The 12,396-nt window shown below is 34.3% G+C and overlaps 1 pseudogene; it reads left to right on the plus strand.

Annotated features, from left to right (window-relative positions):
* Positions 1-421: 421 nt before the first annotated feature.
* On the plus strand, positions 422-12,393 carry LOC118032264 (E3 ubiquitin-protein ligase UPL5-like; annotated as a pseudogene).
* Positions 12,394-12,396: the final 3 nt, after the last annotated feature.

The raw sequence follows: 12,396 nt of genomic DNA on the forward strand, positions 1-12,396 counted from the left end.
CATACCAGCAGAGATAATAACCGATATTCTAAGCAGGCTACCGGTCAAAACTCTCAAACGTTTCAGGTGCGTATCAAATCATGGTGCAAGGAAACCGAAAGTCCATATTTCATCAACATGCATCAGCAAAAGTCAACACAAGCTCGTACCAATCTAGGGCTCATCCTTGGGGATAGAAGTTCCACCAGGTTATACACTGTAAACTTAGACAAGCCAAATCCCACTAATTCCATGGAACTATTTGTAAGTAACAAAAACTAGAACATTGAAGTAATAGCTAGCTAGGCTCTTGTAATGGACTGCTTGTTTTGTTATGTTCTGATAAGAAGACTATTGCCTTGTATAACCCGTGTACAAGAGAATACAAAACACTACCCTCTACACTGTTTGAGTTGCGCATACCTAGCTAGCGGTTAGGAATATGACAAATTTTGTTGGAAACGTACTCTTTCATGGATTTGGGTACGATCCCATTAACGAAGACTATAAAGTTGTGAAGATTGTTGACTATTATGGTAATACTATTGACAGGTGTTTCTTTTCTGAGGTTAAAGTTTATAGCTTGATGAGGTCTAATTCTTGGAAAAGAATTAAGGGATACCCTAATTATTACGCTATCTTCCAACCTGAGTATCACCGTGCTAATAAAGGGGAGTATATATGGTGTGTTTGCTAACAGCGCTGTTCATTGGACAGCAAGTACTGAAATAATAAGACGAGACCTTTCGCCTACTATGATTGGTGCATTTGGTTTTGGAGTTGAAGGTTTTAGGATTATAGCGAAACCTGCTGATTATTTGGCCAATGAGCATCATTATTTTGATTTGGGGGTCTAGGAGGGTGCTTGTGTTAGAGCTTTAGCTTATTCAAAGAGTGAGGACAAAGTTCTCTTGGAATTGGACAATACGTTTTTTGTTTGGTGTGATTGGAGGATGAGAAAATCCGAGCTTGTCAAGATTCATGGGGCTCCAGAGGTGGTTGCAACTGAGTTTTTTGTAGGAAGCCTTGTTACACTATAAAGTGGTGGTGGAGGTGGCAAGATTGATAGGAAGTGGAGGCACAAGAGAAAAAGAATACCAGGAAGAAAAAGGTTATTTTTATTATTCTTTTTGTTCATGCAAGTTTCTTTTTATGGTTTCTCTATACAGTTTAGTTTCTAATTGCTGGCATTTACTGTAATGATCAATTTAATTTGCGAAGTTTTCTATCGGTAAATACTTTTAGATCGTATTTTTCGTTTACTATGTCGGAACAAAATAAACAAAACAGAGGAGATAAAAAAAAGACATGTACTTTTTGAACTTTCAAGCAAGGTTGTTAATTTCATTCCGTTCCACCCGGAATGGCCGAAACATTCTATACCAGTTCAAAAAACGGAACAAAACGAAACAAATTTCATCTCATTTTAAATCTCGGTCCGTTCCGGATTTTTCGGCTAAATTCCGCCCGAAACGTTCCGTTTTCATTCCACATGTTCCGTTCTGCTCTTGAAAAGCCATTGAATCAAATTGAACCTTGTTCAATTTCATTAATTAAACCACCCGATTATAAAAAGCTTTTTTTCATTACTATTTTCAATAGCAATGATATTAATAATAATATTGAAAATTATTATTACTATTTTCATTAACAATGATATTAATTTTTTAAAATTAGATTTATCTAATATATATGGTTATATTACTTTAAGTTAAAGATCTATTTAATCTTGACTATTTAGAAATATTTTAAAATTTGAAATTATATTTGTTTGACATTATGTTTGTATTGCATAATTTATAATTAATTTATCTTGAATTTGAATTATGTTTGTTGAATATATATATATATATATATATATATATATATATATGAACAGTACAATCTCGAAACGGCACACCGAAACACTCCGAAAATTGAAACATTCCGTTCCAATTAAGAAAAACGAAACATCTACTGAAACGGAATTGACAGCCTTGCTTTCAAGTGTACCGCGAAACTTTGGGTGCAGTATTAGGCAGGCAAACAAAAAGGTGATCCCCCATCGCCCCTTTTTTTTTTTTTTAGTTTAACGTGGATGTCCGGGCCAGCTTTCGCGTACCTCGACTAATCCCACGGGCCCTGAAGTTAACGACCATGTAAGCCTCCAGTGGCCATCATATGAGCAACTACAGGGCTCGAACCTGAAACCACAGAGGGAGCAAATCTCTTGGTCCCAAGTTCTTACCACTAGGCCACCACCTAGATGGTTATCGCCCTTTCTTTTTAATATTGCCGTTGAAGGTCTATTTATTCTCTATCATCATGCGTTGTTTCAAACATTTTTCAGGGTATTGATTTTGACACTCTTTTTAATAACTTTCTGAGTCATTTTATGCAGATAACACTCTTATTTTTATGCTAGCTAATTTGCATACCTTCCGGTTAGCTAAAAGAGTTTTAAGATGGTTTGTCCTATGCTCAGGCTTGCACATTAATTTTTTTAAGAGCTTTTTTATGGGAATTAATGTTGATGACTCTTGCTTGAATGAGTTAGCAAAATCAGTTTACTATAGGCATGATATACTTTCATGTAACTATCTGGGGATAACTTTGAGGTCTACTTTTAATAGGATTTCAACTCGGAAACTCGTCATTGATAAATTTTGGAAGAAACTCACTTCATGGAAAGGAATAATATTAAGTATGACGCGTCGCATTTGCCTTATTAGAAGTATGTTGAAGTCATATGTCATTTGTTTACTTCCATCCAACTCAAATTCTTATGGTCAGAACTGTTTTGCAAAGTCCAATAGAGTGTGGTTGTTCAAGATAAGGATTGAGGTGGCCTTGGGATTGGGTTATTGATATCCAAGAATAAAACAATTTTTCAAATGAATTTGGAGGCTCTCTTTTCCGAGTAATGAGCTATGAAAGAAAATGATACAACAAATTCAAGCCGGTGTTTGAAAATGATCTTTTTATTTTTAGTAGAAGATTTTTTTTTTTTTTTTTATCTAAAGGGACATCACATCCCTTATGACTTCAACAAACTCTGTCTCTTTAGCTTTAGCCTATAACTACAAATTTGTAGTAGGAAATGAGACTCCAACTCGGTTCTAGTAAGATATTTAGTTCAATAGCTCTGGATCGAAAGTCACTTACCCATAACTCTATATTCTCTCCACTAAACCAAATGCTACAATTGCTAATATGAGAAATTAGGAGCAAGGGAAATGGAAGTGGGAGTTATCTTAGAGGAGACAATTGTTTCTCTTTAAAATTGAACATGTCATCTACCTTCTCTCTTCTCTAGAAAGCTTTCGGCTAGAGGTAACAACTTCATATAAGAAATTTTGGTCCTCATCAGCAAACAGAGATTATACAGTTAAAACTTGTTCTTTACTTATTAATAAAATTGTGAATCTAGGGCTTAGAGCTTTTAAGGCTTCGGTCTAGCTGAAAGGGGTCTTTTCTAAGGTTCGATTTTTTCTTTAGCTAATTGTTCATAATAAATTTATGCACTAAGAAATTCTTACTTTGCATAATATAATCTCAATTGGTTAAGTTGTATGTATTTTTTGTGAAAATGAGATTGAGACATCATTTTCTCCTTCATTGTAGACAGCGTGGAAGTTATGGATGAAATTCTTAGATTAATGGGGTATTAGTGGTTGTCTTTCCTGCTGTGTAGATGATCTATTACATCAATGGCTCAACCTAATGTTTGGAAAAGCTAAGGCTTGGTCTGTGAAAAAAAAAAAAAAGGCAAACAAGAGACCACAAGGGTCTGCAAGCCAAAAGGAGCAGAAAACTTCAAAGAACTATGCAAACAAGGCCCTGGATAGCAAAAGAGAAATAACAATCAAAGAACCTGCCCCTGCCTTTGCAATAACAATGAAAGAACTTGACCATGATATTGGGCTCTTGCAATGGTTTGCTTTGCATTGATGAATCAGACCACAAAAGCCTACACAAACAGGCCAGAATAAATGACGTCTCTCTCAAGTTCGTATACTAACTGCTGATAAGGTGAGTAGATGGGGTGATAAGATGACTCAAGATTAGGACAGAAATAAGGTTGAACACTCACAAACTGCTGTCAGAAACGTATCCTATATTATTGGAGAAATGTTAGGAGAGAAAGAGGTTTAAAAGGCAACAAACTCAAGCAAAGATGGTAGTCTAACTGATAATGGAACAGCAACTATACAATCTGAAGGAATTAATGCATATCAATCAGAATCTCCCTTTAAAGAATGTACAAGAACATATTGTATTCTTGATACATTATATGCAAAGCATCCAATATTGTAAAGATGAATATTGTCTTGCGTATTCTTATGGAAACTAGCTAATGCATTCCATGTGTAAGTAATCTTCTGCTGTACTCCTAGTGCTCACGACTCCTTCAAGTTAGAATTCAATACTACAGTAGGCCTTGTTTTCAAACAATATGCTCAATTTCAGTTTTTCTACTCTAGCTACGGTTAACACTTCATTGATGTTTTTTATGAATTTGGATATGATTCCATGGATGATGACTACAAGGTTTCGAGAATTGTACTACCTGGAGTGGTTAATTTCATCGTTGAAGCTATGTTATATAGCTTGACTCCTAATTCATGGACAATAATTTTTACGAGAGATTTATTAAATCATCTGTTATAGCCATTAAATATGACTTAACAACAAAAAAGTTTTGAAGAGACAGAAAATTCTTTTTGCTTGATTATGATTGTGGATTTAGTTTTGTTGGAAAGCTTTCTATCTCTTTTAAACCTTTTTTTTTTTCATGGACAGCAATTGATGTCCTTACGCTACAGCCACCATGTCCTAGTTCATGAAGTTTTTCATTGGTTGATGATTTACGATAAAGAAAGTTATTGTTTCATTTGATATTCAAAGGGAGCAGTTTTGCACCGGCCACTGCCGAACTTGGATCTTCAGCGTATACCCAGAAAGTTGAGTGCCTTGAGACAATGCCTTTGAGCAGTAGATTTTGTGTATGGAATTGATAGATTTTGATGGGGACACCGAACCGGAAATATTATTTACGCACGCGTATGATCATAGACGATGAAAGATAGTCTAAACCATTGAGAAATTAGGTTTTAACTTATGTTTTTGGGTTTAATTTATATGAACTTTTAGATGAGTTTTATTAATTTGGCTTTATTTGTTGGGTTTGATTTAATTATTGTTGGGTATTTTATTTAGTGGGCCATAAGCCCAATCACTTATTATAGTTAGGGTTTTAGTATTAATATCGTACTTTTCTAAATGTTAAGGGATTTTTGATGATTAATGAAACTTTACAGATTTTGCATATTTCCAATCTCTTTTTTTCTCTTTCTTTGCTTTTTCTTCTTAGTTTCTTCTCTAAAATCTTTTTTCTTTTCTTATTTTAATTCTTTTTATTTATTATCCAGCATCACATTTGGCATATGGGTGATGAAGGAATACGGAATGAAGGATTCATGGGATAAACTGTTTTCATTTACAGGCTTGGTGTGCACAAATCCGATGCCTTTGGCAAGGTTCTCTTACTAGATCAGTACAATTTTGAAGTTTAGATGGTATGATCTAAAGAGAGATCAAATGAGCGAAGATGTGACAATTTCCAGTGTTGCTGAAATAAACAGAACTTGTATTTTTGACAGAAGCGTCGTTTTCCCTCTCAATCTTAGCAGCCAAACCACTTGCATGAAGCATCTAGAAACAAGCAGAAAAGAGGAAGAGAAAGAAAAGTGTTTTGTTTTCTCTCTGCGTCACAATTTCTTTCCTCTTTTCATATGTTTTGTGATGCCTCAAGCATTTCAAAAATAGACTTCTTAATCCTCGAAAGATTGAAATAGCCTCAAGCATTTCTTTCATCTTAAACATATGTATAGCTCTTAATTCCCTTTAATCGTATTTGCAGATAGTATGATATTTCAGGTACCCTAATTTGGTTTGTTTTCTCCTTCATGTCAATATAAGTCTATTTTGAAATGCTTGAGGTCCTCATTCAGTAATCAAGCATGAAAGAAATTGTGTGATGCACAAAGAAAACAAAACACAAGATGACAAACAAGCAAAGAAAAGTTGTTGCCGAAAAGGGTCATCAACACAAACCATAATTCATATTTTTATTTCTAGACATTTTTTTCTAATATTTATCTTTTTAAAAGAGATTTACAATTCTTTAAATGGATCAGAAACCAACTTTTACAGGATCGAAAAATCAAAATCCTAAGTTAAATAGGAAAGACAACAATAAATCCAAAATTAAGCTAAAAATCTAAAAAGGAAAAATAATGAAATTGACTCTAATATCATTTTTCAAGCCTAATTTAAGGGTCTTTTATATCAGCTGGTTACAACTAGTGATTGAACTTGTACAATCATTTAGGAAAATTTAAGCCGATCCAAAAGTTAGATATAAAATTATGGTTTTTTTTTTTTGTTATGCTATTCGTCTAGAATAAACAAGTCTCTTTTTTTTTTTTACATAACTCTGTCCCACTAGTTCAGAAACAAGTTTTCTAAGCTTTCTAAAAAATCCATTAGTGATAGATACATAAATGACTACTCAGAACTATCAAATTGTCAAAAATCCTTCTCGAACTACATCTGAAAAAATCACATCTACCATACAAATTCCCTGCTGGAACCTCACAATGAGAGTATCTACTGTTATTGAAATGTTTAGCTCCAGGAGCATATATGCTACAGCTGTTTTCTTTGTTCGTCGACTCTTGATTCGTGAGGACAAGAAATTCACGGATTGATTGGTATTGTTTTATCAAGTGTCCTCCTCCATCCGAAATTCAAAACCATCCCATATTCCCATCGCAGATACTGATGAACATTTGTTGTCTTATGAGAGATTATACAGTCGAGGATTACCAATCCATAAATCATTCTAGAAACTGGTATCTTGAACATTACCCACCGACACACATATTTCTCTAAGGTTGAAATTGCTAGGCTGATCTAATAAACATGTCATGGTCGAATTGTTGGGTTGCCTAACTTGAATTTGATTTCTCATCAGCTTTGAAATCCTCCATCATTGTTAGCGTTCACTGTATCATGACAAAAACAAAAAACAGAGACAATGGAAATAGAATAGGACTGTATGCTTGTATTTTATGTTTTGAAAATAGAAAAATTCACTTAAATAGACATCTTTGTTTATTCAATTAACATGTTTTTGTTTATATATATATCCTTTCTATTTTGGAATACTAATAATTAAAACACAACCTAGTTTTTTCTTTAATTTTTTTTTCTAAAGAGCACCTTCTCTTTAGCTACTTGAATAATATATTTCAAAAGAGAACTCTAGATATATTATAAATTAGAAATGATGATAGACTTTAGTTAATTTAACTATCTATGAAGCAAATATATTCATAATTAATCCCAAATAAAAAATTATTTATTTCATAAATAGTCTCATGCCTTTGTATCATCTCAATGTTACATGGTATTTAAATATTACTAAATAATTTTTTTTTATTCAATTTTGCACAAATGACACAAAGCGACAAATTTAAATTTGAAGTTACAATGGTATAAATAAACATATTTAATTTCAATTATGATAAGTAGCTTTTCATAAATAATATCATATATGCAAGAGTCTTAGTCACCGTTATAAAATTCAAGCCATTGAGTTTGCTTGAAATTCTATTGATTTAGGGTTTAAATCAATTTGAATAAAAACAAATAGATAAGACAATCTAAAATCTAAATTGATATGTTAAAATTTAATCACTCAACTTACTAATTTATTTATTTTTACAAAATGAGTCATTTTAACCTATTATTTGTTTTCAAAAAAATTAGAGGATTGACCTTCTTAAGCAATAACCTACGCCTTATTCCAAGTTAATCACCAAATCAAGATATATAATTTTGATTATAGAGTGATGCAGTATCTAGATGTAAAGTTAACTATCCCTAATATATATAAAAAAATATTCATATATAATGAATCTTTATATTTTATTACACTATATTTCATTTTGTAGAGAATGAAATAAATTTCGTATAGTTTAAAATGAATCTATAGGAATTTTTTTTTTTTAAAAAAAAAGAGTAAAATTGTAAGTTTGCTTACACAATAGGAATATTCATATCCTACTTCTTTTCAGATATGTATCTTATATTATTGCCATCACATCAACCAGCTATTGTATTTTTGGCCACTTTTACTCAAGAAATCACATTTCAAAACAGAAAAGACGACGGCATCCCAAAAAGTAAAAAGAAAAGAAATCGAATCCGATTGTGCTAAAGATAGTGATTTCCTCCTCCACTTACCGGCAATTATGTATAGACAACACGGTGCATTGCGACTGCACTTAAATTTCACCACCAAAAACACAAAAATAATGTTTTTTGCTGTGACACAACCTGCAGTACTGCACTGCGTTGCAATTTTGCTTATATCATTTTGCACGATGACCTAATTACAGGGTGTGAGCAGAAATCTTGGATTCTCTCCAAGAATGAGATCAGAATCCACTCAGATGTCCTGCAGTATGAGCCAATATAGAGCCCTCCTCCTTTGTCCAGAAATACCCCCCATCTTCTCCTTCCTTGGCGTCCAACTAAGCCTACGTCCAACATGCCAGTAGCAAAAAAGGAGTTCAGCAAGTTTAGTATCCACCATCATCTCTACATTCTCTGAAGTCTCATCTAACCTTCCTAGTGCTATCATCACTGAGATTCTTGACTCCCCGTGAAGTCTCTTTTCAAGATTCAAATGTGGAAAACAATTTTATTATCTGGAAAGCAATCCGTGGGCTCGAAATGAAAGGGAGGTATTTGGTAGTTTCTTATGACATGAGCAAAGAAGAGTCCATGGAGCTTCCTCAACCTGTGGTCAGTACTTATCCTGTCCAGGGCTGAGTCAGCACAAGAGATTTCTTAGCAACAAAGAATTAAATCAATCGGAGTCGAGCAGCATGTCTTTCTCTAATGGTATTATAAATGTGGGGGGATTTTGAATGTTAGGAATATCATACGAAGAATAAGAACTCGTTTGTTTATTTGTTTTTTTTTTTTTTGTTATTATTTATTGAAGAATAATATAAATTATATTTGAAATCTTACTTAACATCTTAAGTTATTGAGTTAAGATGGTTTTTTGTTATGATATCATAACCTTGATGACCAAGTGAATCACGAGATTGAATCTTATCATCCTGATTTATTTTAAAAAATTAAGCGCAAGATATTGTGGTTCTATGCAAGTTTCAAGTTTAAAGAACTTTCATTTGAGGGAGTGTGTTGGAGAAATAATATAAACCATATCTTAGAAATTATAACCTCACCTAATAATTTAAGATATTTGGTTGGAATGATTCCTTGTAATTATTGTAATTAGTTTTTGAAGTTGTGTTTTTTAAAATTACATTAAAATAATATTTATTATATTTTTAAAAATTTAAAATTGAAACTTTTTTCTACACTGGCAATAATTAACTTATTTAGAAGATATGAGAAAGCACAGGACATCTAAGTTCCTTTTATTGTAAAAAGAACAGTATCACTGTATTTCTTTTCATCTAAAACACCATTATAATGGTATTCTAACTTACTAATTACGTACGCTCTCGATTATTATAAAAAAGAAAAAAGAGTATTTATATAAACATGACCATTTTATTGGATTAATTAAATTGTGGGATATGCTTCCTAAGGTTCTGCGGACCTCACGTCCTTGCTCAGGAAGTTTGTTGATGGGTTTTTTCCTTTTTGTTATGCCACGTGGCTTTCATTATGTGAAGACGGTAGCACACATTGCACTGTACACCGACCCTAACCAGCCTTGCTAACACCCATCTTATGCCTCATGGTCCTCTCTAGAGTCCAGCCTTTCCATCCCAATTAAATCTTCTTCCTTTTTTAAAGCATATCCTTTATATTATACTTATATTCATACGATAAATTTATTTTTTCATATTAAGCTTAAGAATATATAAAATTTTAAATAAATATCATTAAATATTTGTTTAGAATTTTTTATTCAAAATATATCCGCAGATACAAATTAGTTTTATCAATATTCATATCAACATGTTTATTATCTTATTAAAAAAATTAGATTAAATGCATTTTAAATTCATGAATATATACATCATTCAAAATCTATTTTTTTTGTTTTATAAAAAAGATTAAATTTAAGCTATAGCTATAAGCACTTACTCGGTAATAATTTAAAATTCAAAATTTATCAATTATCTTTTCATGAAAAAAAATTATAATGCTCAAGATGTAATTATCAGTACTTATTTAATAAAAAAATAAATCAAAATTCATTAAATAGATATTAAAACTTATCGCTCGCTCGCCGTAAAATTTATCTTTCACCGAATCATGAAAAAGTAATTTCCAGTAACGTAAATCAATCATACAAATAGAATACGTTCACATTACCTAACGTGATCATCAAGAATCTCACAAAAACCCAAGAGCCGAGCCACACTTAACCTTCTCTCAAGCCCAATTTCGTAAATAGCCAAACAAAAACACACACACACAATAATATAATACTCTAAGCGTAAGATTACAGTCTCTTCGTTGCTGACGGCTGTTAAAATAAACACCCAGAGCCAGTCCTCAAGAAACCCCACCGAGACAGAGGCGACACCAATCTTCGTCCAGTCCTTTCCTCGTCGTTTACTCTCCCCGTTAATAAAAACCACGCGGTTTCACTCTCTCCGACAACGATCTCATGCCTTCTCCCCAACCTTAAAGTTTCCCAGGTCGGGGAGAACACAATCATCACCGTTCATCAAATGTCTCTTCCCCAATCACCCACCGCTGATTCTCTTCATCAACAGCGCTCCTCCACCGTTGATCACCGTGTCTCTTCCAAACGCAAACTAGACGATGTGGATGACAACGACGCCGTTTTCTCTGACTTAATCTCTGTCAGGATGCGTAAAAAAGACGACACCGAGTCATCCACCGGCAAACAATCAAGAACAACAACAACCTCCCTCCATCTCCTCCACCAATCAGCTCTCCACACGTGTCTCCGACGCCTCCACCTCCACCTCTTCATCATCCACCAACTTCCCCTCCTCCGCCATGGGGACCACCACACCCTTGCCGCTGCGGAGGTCGCAATCAAGACTCCAATTCTTTATCAGAATGATCTCCGATGCAACTCATGTTGTGATCAACGCGAACTCGAGCGATTCTGTCAAATCACTCCACGAACGGATTCGCGTGATGACCGGAATGCCGGTGATAGAGCAGAGATTAATCTACTTAGGTAAGCAATTGCAATACGAGAACAAACTCTCCGATTACTCTATTGAGAACGATTCGATTCTTCATTTAGTCGGTCGAATGCGTAGCACTAGGCATCCTCGTACTTGTCAATTGATTAATGATATGGTTTCTTACATTTGTCGGATATGTAGTCTATATTGCCGTGTGGTGGTCATCCTTTCACGTCAAAGCATATAAAGGAGTTGATGAATGAGTTTCTTTAGTTTTGACGCCCAAGGATGATAATGAGGATGCTTTGGGGCACTTGAATGTTTTTTTGTCGAATAGTGCACCGGCTGCGCTAGTTGCACTTTATGTTTCGAGTATTAAAGGGAATAAGGAGTGTGCGGAGGGTGCTATTAGGCACTTTTTGAATTCGTGTAAGATTTCGTTGCCTAAGAATTTGCATTTACAGTGTGTGCCGATTGTGATGGAGTTTTGTAATTTGTTGAGGAAGGTTGGGAGTGACGATCCGTTGTATGCTGTTTGTAGGAGTTGTCTTGGTTCGTTGTTGGAGAATGGTGGGGGTACGTGTGGGTGGAGGTATCATGGAGGGGAGGAGGGGAAGGGAGTTGTTATGCAGGAGATTTTTCCATTTGTTAGTGAGTTGGGGAGCAAGTTGTTTAAAGATTTGATGGGGAGTGTGGTGGAGAGTATGGGGCCATCGGAGGCTGATGTTAAGGATTTTTCGGCGTTTTTGATACCATTGCATAGTGTGATCTCCGAGCAAAGGGGATTTAGGAGTCCAATTTCGATGCCTTTGAGCAGAGGGCGTATAATTGTCCATTGTAATATGCGAAAGAAATTGAGCAGCTTCATGTGATATTCATTGATTTGCTGAATATTATGGAGAATGTCTTGGGAAAATGCAGGATTCTTCGGATTTGAAAAATGAAATGGAGAAGGTGAGTTAAATCATACAGGTTGGTCCCAATATTTGTTTATTTTGAAGGAGTTGAATAACATTGCTAAACTTTATAAGGGTGCTGAGGAAATGTTTTGGACGATTTTGAGGCGTAGAAAAGCTTCCTTGTGTGTGCTGATTGTTAGATATGCTAAACGAACTGATGATCATCAGTGCTTCTTCAGCATAAGGATGTGACTGATTTTGAGTCTAGGAGGCATTTGGCTATGATGATGTTCCCTGAGGTGAAAGAAGAT

The sequence above is a fragment of the Populus alba genome, chromosome 6 (assembly GCF_005239225.2).
Source record: "Populus alba chromosome 6, ASM523922v2, whole genome shotgun sequence".
Lineage (NCBI taxonomy): Eukaryota > Viridiplantae > Streptophyta > Magnoliopsida > Malpighiales > Salicaceae > Populus > Populus alba.